Here is a 15795-nt window from a genome sequence, read left to right on the forward strand (position 1 = left end):
ACATTTGACAAACTATGGTGAGGGGGTAAGAAAACAAACAAATCCAGCAGCTCCTGTATTTCAATACACCAGAACCCAATATTATTGGCGTGTCGGGTAGTCCATCATCACAGTTCGAGGGCAGGCATCATTTCAGTAATTTCATCCCGTTGCATTCACATCCGTGCCGTGAATGAGATTGAATGTGATCTTTGCTCTCAAGTATGTTCCCAAGTTTTACACTTTCGTGCTTTGCATGAATGGGAATGGAACCGTGTGTGTTGAATGAGGCTCCTTGTGAGCACTGAACTTTGTCCGGTGGAGTTCCTTTTTGTGTTGCTGTAATTGTGTCATTTCTCGATGAGAAAGATTAGGCAACATTTAGTCACTTCTAGCCATGATGCTCAATTTATTTACGAATGTACCCTAGTTACTAGGGACCGTTTACGTTGGAGAACAAGATCTATTGTATGCCTGTGTATTTGGGGAAGTAAAATCTGAAATAATGATGAAATTGTGTGTATCCAAAGTTAAAACTCGTGATTTGTCGCCCTCTGGTGTGTAAAAGGTGCAAAAGCTTACAGCACCTGGTATTCCCAGGCGGTCTCCCATCCAAGTACTGACCAGGCCCAAGCCTGCTTGGCTTCCGAGATCGGACGAGATCGGGCGTATTCAGGCTAGTATGGCCGTAAGCCAGGGAGGCTGTCCCTGACGCTCTACTTAAAGGGAAGGCAATATCCGTTTCTGCCGGTCATACTTGCAGTTGAACTGTATCTCTACTCTAAAGCCCGGGACACACCAGCGCGCCGCAGCCAGTCCCTGCTAACACGCCACGTTGTGGCAACATTGTGGCAACGTTGTGCGTTAGCTGGGGTGCCACACCAGACCGGAACTATATATTACAAAACGAACACATTGTCTTGATAAAACAGCTGTAATTGAGTGCCTGACACGCCAGTCAAGCGCAATCTTGAGAAGGTGTGCATTTCAGTAAGGATTTCAATTGACATGCAGTATGAAACTTAAAGGAGGTTGCATCACTATGATGCATAACATTGCATGTATTGTATTTTCAAGTGTGTGCATTCATCCTGTTGTCATTTTGTTTTGAAAGCAGAAGAATCATTCAACAGGTTGCTGAGACAAATGTAAACCAGTAAAACATATGAAGAGAAACAAACCTTGAATATAAGTTCAGTTGTTTAAACATTTGACAAACTATGGTGAGGGGGTAAGAAAACACACAAATCCAGCAGCTCCTGTATTTCAATACACCAGAACCCAATATTATTGGCGAGTCGGGTAGTCCATCATCACAGTTCGAGGGCAGGCATCATTTCAGTAATTTCATCCCGTTGCATTCACATCCGTGCCTTGAATGAGATTGAATGTGATCTTTGCTCTCAAGTATGTTCCCAAGTTTTACACTTTCGTGCTTTGCATGAATGGGAATGGAACCGTGTGTGTTGAATGAGGCTCCTTGTGAGCACTGAACTTTGTCCGGTGGAGTTCCTTTTTGTGTTGCTGTAATTGTGTCATTTCTCGATGAGAAAGATTAGGCAACATTTAGTCACTTCTAGCCATGATGCTCAATTTATTTACGAATGTACCCTAGTTACTAGGGACCGTTTACGTTGGAGAACAAGATCTATTGTATGCCTGTGTATTTGGGGAAGTCAAATCTGAAATAATGATGAAATTGCGTGTATCCAAAGTTAAAACTCGTGATTTGTCGCGCTCTGGTGTGTAAAAGATGCAAAAGCTTACAGCACCTGGTATTCCCAGGCGGTCTCCCATCCAAGTACTGACCAGGCCCGAGCCTGCTTAGCTTCCGAGATCGGACGAGATCGGGCGTATTCAGGCTAGTATGGCCGTAAGCCAGGGAGGCTGTCCCTGACGCTCTACTTAAAGGGAAGGCAATATCCGTTTCTGCCGCTCATACTTGCAGTTGAACTGTCTCTCTACTCTAAAGTCCGGGACACACCAGCGCGCCGCAGACAGTCCCTGCTAACACGAAACGTTGTGGCAACGTTGTGCGTTAGCTGGGGTGCCACACCAGACCGGAACTATATATTACAAAACGAACACATTGTCTTGATAAAACAGCTGCAATTGAGTGCCTGACACGCCAGTCAAGCGCAATCTTGAGAATGTGTGCATTTCAGTAAGGATTTCAATTGACATGCAGTATGAAACTGAAAGGAGGTTGCATCACTATGATGCATAACATTGCATGTATTGTATTTTCAAGTGTGTGCATTCATCCTGTTGTCATTTTGTTTTGAAAGCAGAAGAATCATTCAACAGGTTGCTGAGACAAATGTAAACCAGTAAAACATATGAAGAGAAACAAACCTTGAATATAAGTTCAGTTGTTTAAACATTTGACAAACTATGGTGAGGGGGTAAGAAAACACACAAATCCAGCAGCTCCTGTATTTCAATACACCAGAACCCAATATTATTGGCGAGTCGGGTAGTCCATCATCACAGTTCGAGGGCAGGCATCATTTCAGTAATTTCATCCCGTTGCATTCACATCCGTGCCTTGAATGAGATTCAATGTGATCTTTGCTCTCAAGTATGTTCCCAAGTTTTACACTTTCGTGCTTTGCATGAATGGGAATGGAACCGTGTGTGTTGAATGAGGCTCCTTGTGAGCACTGAACTTTGTCCGGTGGAGTTCCTTTTTGTGTTGCTGTAATTGTGTCATTTCTCGATGAGAAAGATTAGGCAACATTTAGTCACTTCTAGCCATGATGCTCAATTTATTTACGAATGTACCCTAGTTACTAGGGACCGTTTACGTTGGAGAACAAGATCTATTGTATGCCTGTGTATTTGGGGAAGTCAAATCTGAAATAATGATGAAATTGCGTGTATCCAAAGTTAAAACTCGTGATTTGTCGCGCTCTGGTGTGTAAAAGATGCAAAAGCTTACAGCACCTGGTATTCCCAGGCGGTCTCCCATCCAAGTACTGACCAGGCCCGAGCCTGCTTAGCTTCCGAGATCGGACGAGATCGGGCGTATTCAGGCTAGTATGGCCGTAAGCCAGGGAGGCTGTCCCTGACGCTCTACTTAAAGGGAAGGCAATATCCGTTTCTGCCGCTCATACTTGCAGTTGAACTGTCTCTCTACTCTAAAGTCCGGGACACACCAGCGCGCCGCAGACAGTCCCTGCTAACACGAAACGTTGTGGCAACGTTGTGCGTTAGCTGGGGTGCCACACCAGACCGGAACTATATATTACAAAACGAACACATTGTCTTGATAAAACAGCTGCAATTGAGTGCCTGACACGCCAGTCAAGCGCAATCTTGAGAATGTGTGCATTTCAGTAAGGATTTCAATTGACATGCAGTATGAAACTGAAAGGAGGTTGCATCACTATGATGCATAACATTGCATGTATTGTATTTTCAAGTGTGTGCATTCATCCTGTTGTCATTTTGTTTTGAAAGCAGAAGAATCATTCAACAGGTTGCTGAGACAAATGTAAACCAGTAAAACATATGAAGAGAAACAAACCTTGAATATAAGTTCAGTTGTTTAAACATTTGACAAACTATGGTGAGGGGGTAAGAAAACACACAAATCCAGCAGCTCCTGTATTTCAATACACCAGAACCCAATATTATTGGCGAGTCGGGTAGTCCATCATCACAGTTCGAGGGCAGGCATCATTTCAGTAATTTCATCCCGTTGCATTCACATCCGTGCCTTGAATGAGATTGAATGTGATCTTTGCTCTCAAGTATGTTCCCAAGTTTTACACTTTCGTGCTTTGCATGAATGGGAATGGAACCGTGTGTGTTGAATGAGGCTCCTTGTGAGCACTGAACTTTGTCCGGTGGAGTTCCTTTTTGTGTTGCTGTAATTGTGTCATTTCTCGATGAGAAAGATTAGGCAACATTTAGTCACTTCTAGCCATGATGCTCAATTTATTTACGAATGTACCCTAGTTACTAGGGACCGTTTACGTTGGAGAACAAGATCTATTGTATGCCTGTGTATTTGGGGAAGTCAAATCTGAAATAATGATGAAATTGCGTGTATCCAAAGTTAAAACTCGTGATTTGTCGCCCTCTGGTGTGTAAAAGATGCAAAAGCTTACAGCACCTGGTATTCCCAGGCGGTCTCCCATCCAAGTACTGACCAGGCCCGAGCCTGCTTAGCAGCCGAGATCGGACGAGATCGGGCGTATTCAGGCTAGTATGGCCGTAAGCCAGGGAGGCTGTCCCTGACGCTCTACTTAAAGGGAAGGCAATATCCGTTTCTGCCGTTCATACTTACAGTTGAACTGTCTCTCTACTCTAATGCCCGGGACACACCAGCGCGCCGCAGACAGTCCCTGCTAACACGTCACGTTGTGGCAACATTGTGGCAACGTTGTGCGTTAGCTGGGGTGCCACACCAGACCGGAACTATGTATTACAAAACGAACACATTGTCTTGATAAAACAGCTGTAATTGAGTGCCTGACACGCCAGTCAAGCGCAATCTTGAGAAGGTGTGCATTTCAGTAAGGATTTCAATTGACATGCAGTATGAAACTGAAAGGAGGTTGCATCACTATGATGCATAACATTGCATGTATTGTATTTTCAAGTGTGTGCATTCATCCTGTTGTCATTTTGTTTTGAAAGCAGAAGAATCATTCAACAGGTTGCTGAGACAAATGTAAACCAGTAAAACATATGAAGAGAAACAAACCTTGAATATAAGTTCAGTTGTTTAAACATTTGACAAACTATGGTGAGGGGGTAAGAAAACACACAAATCCAGCAGCTCCTGTATTTCAATACACCAGAACCCAATATTATTGGCGAGTCGGGTAGTCCATCATCACAGTTCGAGGGCAGGCATCATTTCAGTAATTTCATCCCGTTGCATTCACATCCGTGCCTTGAATGAGATTCAATGTGATCTTTGCTCTCAAGTATGTTCCCAAGTTTTACACTTTCGTGCTTTGCATGAATGGGAATGGAACCGTGTGTGTTGAATGAGGCTCCTTGTGAGCACTGAACTTTGTCCGATGGAGTTCCTTTTTGTGTTGCTGTAATTGTGTCATTTCTCGATGAGAAAGATTAGGCAACATTTAGTCACTTCTAGCCATGATGCTCAATTTATTTACGAATGTACCCTAGTTACTAGGGACCGTTTACGTTGGAGAACAAGATCTATTGTATGCCTGTGTATTTGGGGAAGTCAAATCTGAAATAATGATGAAATTGCGTGTATCCAAAGTTAAAACTCGTGATTTGTCGCCCTCTGGTGTGTAAAAGATGCAAAAGCTTACAGCACCTGGTATTCCCAGGCGGTCTCCCATCCAAGTACTGACCAGGCCCGAGCCTGCTTAGCTTCCGAGATCGGACGAGATCGGGCGTATTCAGGCTAGTATGGCCGTAAGCCAGGGATGCTGTCCCTGACCCTCTACTTAAAGGGAAGGCAATATCCGTTTCTGCCGCTCATACTTGCATTTGAACTGTCTCTCTACTCTAAAGTCCGGGACACACCAGCGCGCCGCAGACAGTCCCTGCTAACACGAAACGTTGTGGCAACGTTGTGCGTTAGCTGGGGTGCCACACCAGACCGGAACTATATATTACAAAACGAACACATTGTCTTGATAAAACAGCTGTAATTGAGTGCCTGACACGCCAGTCAAGCGCAATCTTGAGAAGGTGTGCATTTCAGTAAGGATTTCAATTGACATGGAGTATGAAACTGAAAGGAGGTTGCATCACTATGATGCATAACATTGCATGTATTGTATTTTCAAGTGTGTGCATTCATCCTGTTGTCATTTTGTTTTGAAAGCAGAAGAATCATTCAACAGGTTGCTGAGACAAATGTAAACCAGTAAAACATATGAAGAGAAACAAACCTTGAATATAAGTTCAGTTGTTTAAACATTTGACAAACTATGGTGAGGGGGTAAGAAAACACACAAATCCAGCAGCTCCTGTATTTCAATACACCAGAACCCAATATTATTGGCGAGTCGGGTAGTCCATCATCACAGTTCGAGGGCAGGCATCATTTCAGTAATTTCATCCCGTTGCATTCACATCCGTGCCTTGAATGAGATTGAATGTGATCTTTGCTCTCAAGTATGTTCCCAAGTTTTACACTTTCGTGCTTTGCATGAATGGGAATGGAACCGTGTGTGTTGAATGAGGGTCCTTGTGAGCACTGAACTTTGTCCGGTGGAGTTCCTTTTTGTGTTGCTGTAATTGTGTCATTTCTCGATGAGAAAGATTAGGCAACATTTAGTCACTTCTAGCCATGATGCTCAATTTATTTACGAATGTACCCTAGTTACTAGGGACCGTTTACGTTGGAGAACAAGATCTATTGTATGCCTGTGTATTTGGGGAAGTCAAATCTGAAATAATGATGACATTGCGTGTATCCAAAGTTAAAACTCGTGATTTGTCGCCCTCTGGTGTGTAAAAGATGCAAAAGCTTACAGCACCTGGTATTCCCAGGCGGTCTCCCATGCAAGTACTGACCAGGCCCGAGCCTGCTTAGCTTCCGAGATCGGACGAGATCGGGCGTATTCAGGCTAGTATGGCCGTAAGCCAGGGAGTCTGTCCCTGACGCTCTACTTAAAGGGATGGCAATATCCGTTTCTGCCGTTCATACTTACAGTTGAACTGTCTCTCTACTCTAAAGCCCGGGACACACCAGCGCGCCGCAGACAGTCCCTGCTAATATGCCACGTTGTGGCAACGTTGTGCGTTAGCTAGGGTGCCACACCAGACCGGAACTATATTTTACAAAACGAACACATTTGTCTTGATAAAACAGCTGTAATTGAGTGCCTGACACGCCAGTCAAGCGCAATCTTGAGAAGGTGTGCATTTCAGTAAGGATTTCAATTGACATGCAATATGAAACTGAAAGGAGGTTGCATCACTATGATGCATAACATTGCATGTATTGTATTTTCAAGTGTGTGCTTTCATCCTGTTGTCATTTTGTTTTGAAAGCAGAAGAATCATTCAACAGGTTGCTGAGACAAATGTAAACCAGTAAAACATATGAAGAGAAACAAACCTTGAATATAAGTTCAGTTGTTTAAACATTTGACAAACTATGGTGAGGGGGTAAGAAAACAAACAAATCCAGCAGCTCCTGTATTTCAATACACCAGAACCCAATATTATTGGCGTGTCGGGTAGTCCATCATCACAGTTCGAGGGCAGGCATCATTTCAGTAATTTCATCCCGTTGCATTCACATCCGTGCCGTGAATGAGATTGAATGTGATCTTTGCTCTCAAGTATGTTCCCAAGTTTTACACTTTCGTGCTTTGCATGAATGGGAATGGAACCGTGTGTGTTGAATGAGGCTCCTTGTGAGCACTGAACTTTGTCCGGTGGAGTTCCTTTTTGTGTTGCTGTAATTGTGTCATTTCTCGATGAGAAAGATTAGGCAACATTTAGTCACTTCTAGCCATGATGCTCAATTTATTTACGAATGTACCCTAGTTACTAGGGACCGTTTACGTTGGAGAACAAGATCTATTGTATGCCTGTGTATTTGGGGAAGTAAAATCTGAAATAATGATGAAATTGTGTGTATCCAAAGTTAAAACTCGTGATTTGTCGCCCTCTGGTGTGTAAAAGGTGCAAAAGCTTACAGCACCTGGTATTCCCAGGCGGTCTCCCATCCAAGTACTGACCAGGCCCAAGCCTGCTTGGCTTCCGAGATCGGACGAGATCGGGCGTATTCAGGCTAGTATGGCCGTAAGCCAGGGAGGCTGTCCCTGACGCTCTACTTAAAGGGAAGGCAATATCCGTTTCTGCCGGTCATACTTGCAGTTGAACTGTATCTCTACTCTAAAGCCCGGGACACACCAGCGCGCCGCAGCCAGTCCCTGCTAACACGCCACGTTGTGGCAACATTGTGGCAACGTTGTGCGTTAGCTGGGGTGCCACACCAGACCGGAACTATATATTACAAAACGAACACATTGTCTTGATAAAACAGCTGTAATTGAGTGCCTGACACGCCAGTCAAGCGCAATCTTGAGAAGGTGTGCATTTCAGTAAGGATTTCAATTGACATGCAGTATGAAACTGAAAGGAGGTTGCATCACTATGATGCATAACATTGCATGTATTGTATTTTCAAGTGTGTGCATTCATCCTGTTGTCATTTTGTTTTGAAAGCAGAAGAATCATTCAACAGGTTGCTGAGACAAATGTAAACCAGTAAAACATATGAAGAGAAACAAACCTTGAATATAAGTTCAGTTGTTTAAACATTTGACAAACTATGGTGAGGGGGTAAGAAAACACACAAATCCAGCAGCTCCTGTATTTCAATACACCAGAACCCAATATTATTGGCGAGTCGGGTAGTCCATCATCACAGTTCGAGGGCAGGCATCATTTCAGTAATTTCATCCCGTTGCATTCACATCCGTGCCTTGAATGAGATTGAATGTGATCTTTGCTCTCAAGTATGTTCCCAAGTTTTACACTTTCGTGCTTTGCATGAATGGGAATGGAACCGTGTGTGTTGAATGAGGCTCCTTGTGAGCACTGAACTTTGTCCGGTGGAGTTCCTTTTTGTGTTGCTGTAATTGTGTCATTTCTCGATGAGAAAGATTAGGCAACATTTAGTCACTTCTAGCCATGATGCTCAATTTATTTACGAATGTACCCTAGTTACTAGGGACCGTTTACGTTGGAGAACAAGATCTATTGTATGCCTGTGTATTTGGGGAAGTCAAATCTGAAATAATGATGAAATTGCGTGTATCCAAAGTTAAAACTCGTGATTTGTCGCGCTCTGGTGTGTAAAAGATGCAAAAGCTTACAGCACCTGGTATTCCCAGGCGGTCTCCCATCCAAGTACTGACCAGGCCCGAGCCTGCTTAGCTTCCGAGATCGGACGAGATCGGGCGTATTCAGGCTAGTATGGCCGTAAGCCAGGTAGGCTGTCCCTGACGCTCTACTTAAAGGGATGGTAATATCCGTTTCTGCCGTTCATACTTACAGTTGAACTGTCTCTCTACTCTAAAGCCCGGGACACACCAGCGCGCCGCAGACAGTCCCTGCTAATATGCCACGTTGTGGCAACGTTGTGCGTTAGCTGGGGTGCCACACCAGACCGGAACTATATTTTACAAAACGAACACATTTGTCTTGATAAAACAGCTGTAATTGAGTGCCTGACACGCCAGTCAAGCGAAATCTTGAGAAGGTGTGCATTTCAGTAAGGATTTCAATTGACATGCAGTATGAAACTGAAAGGAGGTTGCATCACTATGATGCATAACATTGCATGTATTGTATTTTCAAGTGTGTGCATTCATCCTGTTGTCATTTTGTTTTGAAAGCAGAAGAATCATTCATCAGGTTGCTGAGACAAATGTAAACCAGTAAAACATATGAAGAGAAACAAACCTTGAATATAAGTTCAGTTGTTTAAACATTTGACAAACTATGGTGAGGGGGTAAGAAAACAAACAAATCCAGCTGCTCCTGTATTTCAATACACCAGAACCCAATATTATTGGCGTGTCGGGTAGTCCATCATCACAGTTCGAGGGCAGGCATCATTTCAGTAATTTCATCCCGTTGCATTCACATCCGTGCCGTGAATGAGATTGAATGTTATCTTTGCTCTCAAGTATGTTCCCAAGTTTTACACTTTCGTGCTTTGCATGAATGGGAATGGAACCGTGTGTGTTGAATGAGGCTCCTTGTGAGCACTGAACTTTGTCCGGTGGAGTTCCTTTTTGTGTTGCTGTAATTGTGTCATTTCTCGATGAGAAAGATTAGGCAACATTTAGTCACTTCTAGCCATGATGCTCAATTTATTTACGAATGTACCCTAGTTACTAGGGACCGTTTACGTTGGAGAACAAGATCTATTGTATGCCTGTGTATTTGGGGAAGTAAAATCTGAAATAATGATGAAATTATGTGTATCCAAAGTTAAAACTCGTGATTTGTCGCCCTCTGGTGTGTAAAAGGTGCAAAAGCTTACAGCACCTGGTATTCCCAGGCGGTCTCCCATCCAAGTACTGACCAGGCCCAAGCCTGCTTGGCTTCCGAGATCGGACGAGATCGGGCGTATTCAGGCTAGTATGGCCGTAAGCCAGGGAGGCTGTCCCTGACGCTCTACTTAAAGGGAAGGCAATATCCGTTTCTGCCGGTCATACTTGCAGTTGAACTGTATCTCTACTCTAAAGCCCGGGACACACCAGCGCGCCGCAGCCAGTCCCTGCTAACACGCCACGTTGTGGCAACATTGTGGCAACGTTGTGCGTTAGCTGGGGTGCCACACCAGACCGGAACTATATATTACAAAACGAACACATTGTCTTGATAAAACAGCTGTAATTGAGTGCCTGACACGCCAGTCAAGCGCAATCTTGAGAAGGTGTGCATTTCAGTAAGGATTTCAATTGACATGCAGTATGAAACTGAAAGGAGGTTGCATCACTATGATGCATAACATTGCATGTATTGTATTTTCAAGTGTGTGCATTCATCCTGTTGTCATTTTGTTTTGAAAGCAGAAGAATCATTCAACAGGTTGCTGAGACAAATGTAAACCAGTAAAACATATGAAGAGAAACAAACCTTGAATATAAGTTCAGTTGTTTAAACATTTGACAAACTATGGTGAGGGGGTAAGAAAACACACAAATCCAGCAGCTCCTGTATTTCAATACACCAGAACCCAATATTATTGGCGAGTCGGGTAGTCCATCATCACAGTTCGAGGGCAGGCATCATTTCAGTAATTTCATCCCGTTGCATTCACATCCGTGCCTTGAATGAGATTGAATGTGATCTTTGCTCTCAAGTATGTTCCCAAGTTTTACACTTTCGTGCTTTGCATGAATGGGAATGGAACCGTGTGTGTTGAATGAGGCTCCTTGTGAGCACTGAACTTTGTCCGGTGGAGTTCCTTTTTGTGTTGCTGTAATTGTGTCATTTCTCGATGAGAAAGATTAGGCAACATTTAGTCACTTCTAGCCATGATGCTCAATTTATTTACGAATGTACCCTAGTTACTAGGGACCGTTTACGTTGGAGAACAAGATCTATTGTATGCCTGTGTATTTGGGGAAGTCAAATCTGAAATAATGATGAAATTGCGTGTATCCAAAGTTAAAAATCGTGATTTGTCGCCCTCTGGTGTGTAAAAGATGCAAAAGCTTGCAGCACCTGGTATTCCCAGGCGGTCTCCCATCCAAGTACTGACCAGGCCCGAGCCTGCTTAGCTTCCGAGATCGGACGAGATCGGGCGTATTCAGGCTAGTATGGCCGTAAGCCAGGGAGGCTGTCCCTGACGCTCTACTTAAAGGGAAGGCAATATCCGTTTCTGCCGTTCATACTTACAGTTGAACTGTCTCTCTACTCTAAAGCCCGGGACACACCAGCGTGCCGCAGACAGTCCCTGCTAACACGCCACGTTGTGGCAACATTGTGGCAACGTTGTGCGTTAGCTGGGGTGCCACACCAGACCGGAACTATATTTTAAAAAACGAACACATTGTCTTGATAAAACAGCTGTAATTGAGTGCTTGACACGCCAGTCAAGCGCAATCTTGAGAAGGTGTGCATTTCAGTAAGGATTTCAATTGACATGCAGTATGAAACTGAAAGGAGGTTGCATCACTATGATGCATAACATTGCATGTATTATATTTTCAAGTGTGTGCATTCATCCTGTTGTCATTTTGTTTTGAAAGCAGAAGAATCATTCAACAGGTTGCTGAGACAAATGTAAACCAGTAAAACATATGAAGAGAAACATACCTTGAATATAAGTTCAGTTGTTTAAACATTTGACAAACTATGGTGAGGGGGTAAGAAAACACACAAATCCAGCAGCTCCTGTATTTCAATACACCAGAAGCCAATATTATTGGCGAGTCGGGTAGTCCATCATCACAGTTCGAGGACAGGCATCATTTCAGTAATTTCATCCCGTTGCATTCACATCCGTGCCTTGATTGAGATTGAATGTGATCTTTGCTCTCAAGTATGTTCCCAAGTTTTACACTTTCGTGCTTTGCATGAATGGGAATGGAACCGTGTGTGTTGAATGAGGCTCCTTGTGAGCACTGAACTTTGTCCGGTGGAGTTCCTTTTTGTGTTGCTGTAATTGTGTCATTTCTCGATGAGACAGATTAGGCAACATTTAGTCACTTCTAGCCATGATGCTCAATTTATTTACGAATGTACCCTAGTTACTAGGGACCGTTTACGTTGGAGAACAAGATCTATTGTATGCCTGTGTATTTGGGGAAGTCAAATCTGAAATAATGATGAAATTGCGTGTATCCAAAGTTAAAACTCGTGATTTGTCGCCCTCTGGTGTGTAAAAGATGCAAAAGCTTACAGCACCTGGTATTCCCAGGCGGTCTCCCATCCAAGTACTAACCAGGCCCGAGCCTGCTTAGCTTCCGAGATCGGGCGTATTCAGGCTAGTATGGCCGTAAGCCAGGGAGGCTGTCCCTGACCCTCTACTTAAAGGGAAGGCAATATCCGTTTCTGCCACTCATACTTGCAGTTGAACTGTCTCTCTACTCTAAAGTCCGGGACACACCAGCACGCTGCAGACAGTCCCTGCTAACACGAAACGTTGTGGCAACGTTGTGCGTTAGCTGGGGTGCCACACCAGACCGGAACTATATTTTACAAAACGAACACATTGTCTTGATAATACAGCTGTAATTGAGTGCCTGACACGCCAGTCAAGCGCAATCTTGAGAAGGTGTGCATTTCAGTAAGGATTTCAATTGACATGCAGTATGAAACTGAAAGGAGGTTGCATCACTATGATGCATAACATTGCATGTATTGTATTTTCAAGTGTGTGCATTCATCCTGTTGTCATTTTGTTTTGAAAGCAGAAGAATCATTCAACAGATTGCTGAGACAAATGTAAACCAGTAAAACATATGAAGAGAAATCAACCTTGAATATAAGTTCAGTTGTTTAAACATTTGACAAACTATGGTGAGGGGGTAAGAAAACACACAAATCCAGCAGCTCCTGTATTTCAATACACAAGAACCCAATATTATTGGCGAGTCGGGTAGTCCATCATCACAGTTCGAGGGCAGGCATCATTTCAGTAATTTCATCCCGTTGCATTCACATCCGTGCCTTGAATGAGATTGAATGTGATCTTTGCTCTCAAGTATGTTCCCAAGTTTTACACTTTCGTGCTTTGCATGAATGGGAATGGAACCGTGTGTGTTGAATGAGGCTCCTTGTGAGCACTGAACTCTGTCCGGTGGAGTTCCTTTTTGTGTTGCTGTAATTGTGTCATTTCTCGATGAGAAAGATTAGGCAACATTTAGTCACTTCTAGCCATGATGCTCAATTTATTTACGAATGTACCCTAGTTACTAGGGACCGTTTACGTTGGAGAACAAGATCTATTGTATGCCTGTGTATTTGGGGAAGTCAAATCTGAAATAATGATGAAATTGCGTGTATCCAAAGTTAAAACTCGTGATTTGTCGCCCTCTGGTGTGTAAAAGATGCAAAAGCTTACAGCACCTGGTTTTCCCAGGTGGTCTCCCATCCAAGTACTGACCAGGCCCAAGCCTGCTTAGCTTCCGAGATCGGACGAGATCGGGCGTATTCAGGCTAGTATGGCCGTAAGAAAGGGAAGCTGTCCCTGACGCTCTACTTAAAGGGAATGCAATATCCGTTTCTGCCGCTCATACTTGCAGTTGAACTGTCTCTCTACTCTAAAGTCCGGGACACACCAGCGCGCCGCAGACAGTCCCTGCTAACACGAAACGTTGTGGCAACGTTGTGCGTTAGCTGGGGTGCCACACCAGACCGGAACTATATATTACAAAACGAACACATTGTCTTGATAAAACAGCTGTAATTGAGTGCCTGACACGCCAGTCAAGCGCAATCTTGAGAAGGTGTGCATTTCAGTAACGATTTCAATTGACATGCAGTATGAAACTGAATGGAGGTTGCATCACTATGATGCATAACATTGCATGTATTGTATTTTCAAGTGTGTGCATTCATCCTGTTGTCATTTTGTTTTGAAAGCAGAAGAATCATTCAACAGGTTGCTGAGACAAATGTAAACCAGTAAAACATATGAAGAGAAACAAACCTTGAATATAAGTTCAGTTGTTTAAACATTTGACAAACTATGGTGAGGGGGTAAGAAAACACACAAATCCAGCAGCTCCTGTATTTCAATACACCAGAACCCAATATTATTGGCGATTCGGGTAGTCCATCATCACAGTTCGAGGGCAGGCATCATTTCAGTAATTTCATCCCGTTGCATTCACATCCGTGCCTTGAATGAGATTGAATGTGATCTTTGCTCTCAAGTATGTTCCCAAGTTTTACACTTTCGTGCTTTGCATGAATGGGAATGGAACCGTGTGTGTTGAATGAGGCTCCTTGTGAGCACTGAACTTTGTCCGGTGGAGTTCCTTTTTGTGTTGCTGTAATTGTGTCATTTCTCGATGAGAAAGATTAGGCAACATTTAGTCACTTCTAGCCATGATGCTCAATTTATTTATGAATGTACCCTAGTTACTAGGGACCGTTTACGTTGGAGAACAAGATCTATTGTATGCCTGTGTATTTGGGGAAGTCAAATCTGAAATAATGATGAAATTGCGTGTATCCAAAGTTAAAACTCGTGATTTGTCGCCCTCTGGTGTGTAAAAGATGCAAAAGCTTGCAGCTCCTGGTATTCCCAGGCGGTCTCCCATCCAAGTACTGACCAGGCCCGAGCCTGCTTAGCTTCCGAGATCGGACGAGATCGGGCGTATTCAGGCTAGTATGGCCGTAAGCCAGGGAGGCTGTCCCTGACGCTCTACTTAAAGGGAAGGCAATATCCGTTTCTGCCGTTCATACTTACAGTTGAACTGTCTCTCTACTCTAAAGCCCGGGACACACCAGCGCGCCGCAGACAGTCCCTGCTAACACGCCACGTTGTGGCAACATTGTGGCAACGTTGTGCGTTAGCTGGGGTGCCACACCAGACCGGAAATATATTTTACAAAACGAACACATTCTCTTGATAAAACAGCTGTAATTGAGTGCCTGACACGCCAGTCAAGCGCAATCTTGAGAAGGTGTGCATTTCAGTAAGGATTTCAATTGACATGCAGTATGAAACTGAAAGGAGGTTGCATCACTATGATGCATAACATTGCATGTATTGTATTTTCAAGTGTGTGCATTCATCCTGTTGTCATTTTGTTTTGAAAGCAGAAGAATCATTCAACAGGTTGCTGAGACAAATGTAAACCAGTAAAACAAATGAAGAGAAACAAACCTTGAATATAAGTTCAGTTGTTTAAACATTTGACAAACTATGGTGAGGGGGTAAGAAAACACACAAATCCAGCAGCTCCTGTATTTCAATACACCAGAACCCAATATTATTGGCGAGTCGGGTAGTCCATCATCACAGTTCGAGGGCAGGCATCATTTCAGTAATTTCATCCCGTTGCATTCACATCCGTGCCTTGAATGAGATTGAATGTGATCTTTGCTCTCAAGTATTTTCCCAAGTTTTACACTTTCGTGCTTTGCATGAATGGGAATGGAACCGTGTGTGTTGAATGAGGCTCCTTGTGAGCACTGAACTTTGTCCGGTGGAGTTCCTTTTTGTGTTGCTGTAATTGTGTCATTTCTCGATGAGAAAGATTAGGCAACATTTAGTCACTTCTAGCCATGATGCTCAATTTATTTACGAATGTACACTAGTTACTAGGGACCGTTTACGTTGGAGAACAAGATCTATTCTATGCCTGTGTATTTGGGGAAGTCAAA

The 15795-nt window shown here is 43.5% G+C and overlaps 12 non-coding genes and 1 pseudogene across 12 annotated transcripts; all 13 read right to left on the reverse strand.

Annotated features, from left to right (window-relative positions):
• Window positions 1–554: 554 nt before the first annotated feature.
• LOC136755975 (5S ribosomal RNA) lies at window positions 555–673 on the reverse strand. Its single transcript, XR_010818083.1, has one exon. It is a non-coding gene; the product is annotated as a 5S ribosomal RNA (ribosomal RNA).
• Window positions 674–1739: 1066 nt separating this feature from the next.
• Window positions 1740–1858, reverse strand: LOC136755619 (5S ribosomal RNA). Its single transcript, XR_010817738.1, has one exon. It is a non-coding gene; the product is annotated as a 5S ribosomal RNA (ribosomal RNA).
• Window positions 1859–2913: 1055 nt separating this feature from the next.
• LOC136755620 (5S ribosomal RNA) lies at window positions 2914–3032 on the reverse strand. Its single transcript, XR_010817739.1, has one exon. It is a non-coding gene; the product is annotated as a 5S ribosomal RNA (ribosomal RNA).
• A 1055-nt stretch (window positions 3033–4087) lies between these two features.
• LOC136756854 (5S ribosomal RNA) lies at window positions 4088–4206 on the reverse strand. The gene has a single exon (XR_010818910.1). It is a non-coding gene; the product is annotated as a 5S ribosomal RNA (ribosomal RNA).
• Window positions 4207–5272: 1066 nt separating this feature from the next.
• Window positions 5273–5391, reverse strand: LOC136755621 (5S ribosomal RNA). Its single transcript, XR_010817740.1, has one exon. It is a non-coding gene; the product is annotated as a 5S ribosomal RNA (ribosomal RNA).
• A 1055-nt stretch (window positions 5392–6446) lies between these two features.
• Window positions 6447–6565, reverse strand: LOC136756307 (5S ribosomal RNA). The gene has a single exon (XR_010818400.1). It is a non-coding gene; the product is annotated as a 5S ribosomal RNA (ribosomal RNA).
• Window positions 6566–7621: 1056 nt separating this feature from the next.
• On the reverse strand, window positions 7622–7740 carry LOC136755976 (5S ribosomal RNA). Its single transcript, XR_010818084.1, has one exon. It is a non-coding gene; the product is annotated as a 5S ribosomal RNA (ribosomal RNA).
• A 1066-nt stretch (window positions 7741–8806) lies between these two features.
• Window positions 8807–8925, reverse strand: LOC136755622 (5S ribosomal RNA). The gene has a single exon (XR_010817741.1). It is a non-coding gene; the product is annotated as a 5S ribosomal RNA (ribosomal RNA).
• A 1056-nt stretch (window positions 8926–9981) lies between these two features.
• Window positions 9982–10100, reverse strand: LOC136755977 (5S ribosomal RNA). Its single transcript, XR_010818085.1, has one exon. It is a non-coding gene; the product is annotated as a 5S ribosomal RNA (ribosomal RNA).
• Window positions 10101–11166: 1066 nt separating this feature from the next.
• On the reverse strand, window positions 11167–11285 carry LOC136756597 (5S ribosomal RNA). Its single transcript, XR_010818671.1, has one exon. It is a non-coding gene; the product is annotated as a 5S ribosomal RNA (ribosomal RNA).
• Window positions 11286–12351: 1066 nt separating this feature from the next.
• LOC136757522 (uncharacterized) lies at window positions 12352–12460 on the reverse strand (annotated as a pseudogene).
• Window positions 12461–13515: 1055 nt separating this feature from the next.
• Window positions 13516–13634, reverse strand: LOC136756007 (5S ribosomal RNA). The gene has a single exon (XR_010818114.1). It is a non-coding gene; the product is annotated as a 5S ribosomal RNA (ribosomal RNA).
• A 1055-nt stretch (window positions 13635–14689) lies between these two features.
• LOC136757111 (5S ribosomal RNA) lies at window positions 14690–14808 on the reverse strand. The gene has a single exon (XR_010819154.1). It is a non-coding gene; the product is annotated as a 5S ribosomal RNA (ribosomal RNA).
• Window positions 14809–15795: the final 987 nt, after the last annotated feature.

The sequence above is a fragment of the Amia ocellicauda genome, chromosome 8 (genome assembly GCF_036373705.1).
Source record: "Amia ocellicauda isolate fAmiCal2 chromosome 8, fAmiCal2.hap1, whole genome shotgun sequence".
NCBI lineage: Eukaryota > Metazoa > Chordata > Actinopteri > Amiiformes > Amiidae > Amia > Amia ocellicauda.